This window comes from Penaeus monodon, chromosome 20 (genome assembly GCF_015228065.2).
Source record: "Penaeus monodon isolate SGIC_2016 chromosome 20, NSTDA_Pmon_1, whole genome shotgun sequence".
NCBI lineage: Eukaryota > Metazoa > Arthropoda > Malacostraca > Decapoda > Penaeidae > Penaeus > Penaeus monodon.
This window is the reverse complement of record NC_051405.1, coordinates 11,556,191-11,556,650: the sequence shown is the minus strand read 5'-3', so window position 1 is coordinate 11,556,650 and position 460 is coordinate 11,556,191. Positions and strand designations below refer to the sequence as shown.

At 37.2% G+C, this 460-nt stretch overlaps 1 protein-coding gene across 1 annotated transcript in view; it reads left to right on the top strand.

The window, feature by feature from the left end:
• The window catches only part of LOC119585618 (multiple epidermal growth factor-like domains protein 6), a gene marked incomplete in the record, with an annotated part of 108,922 nt that overhangs the window by 102,576 nt on the left and 5,886 nt on the right, over window positions 1-460 (top strand).

The window sequence follows — 460 nt, the reverse complement described above, 5'->3', positions numbered from 1 at the left end:
CCCCCGGATGGCGAGGACCGCACTGCACGCTACGTGAGTAACTTTTCACTCCACAATTCCCAAGTAGTATTGACACGAGCACTCATAAAACACACATATCCACAAATCTAAAATTGCTGATTCATATTGACTTCAAATGCAGACTACTTATGTAGTGTTTAGTGTTATTATTAACCGCTATGGAAGTCTCGAGTAATAAATTAAATAAATCTCATTGATATCCTAAGATTCTTAAGGATCCTAGAAAGTATAGCATTTTTCTGATATATAAAGGAAACAAAAAATATTCAGCATACCTAATTCAAGGAAATCTAAAGCAACTATTTAGTGTCAGCGTTACAAAAAAGAAAGGAATACGGTGCTTACGAGGTGGAGGAGCAGCCAGCGATATAATCCAGGGAGAACTGAAGTTGGAATTAGTTTTCTGCCACAGTAGAAACCTAGAGCATTATGCTGATAT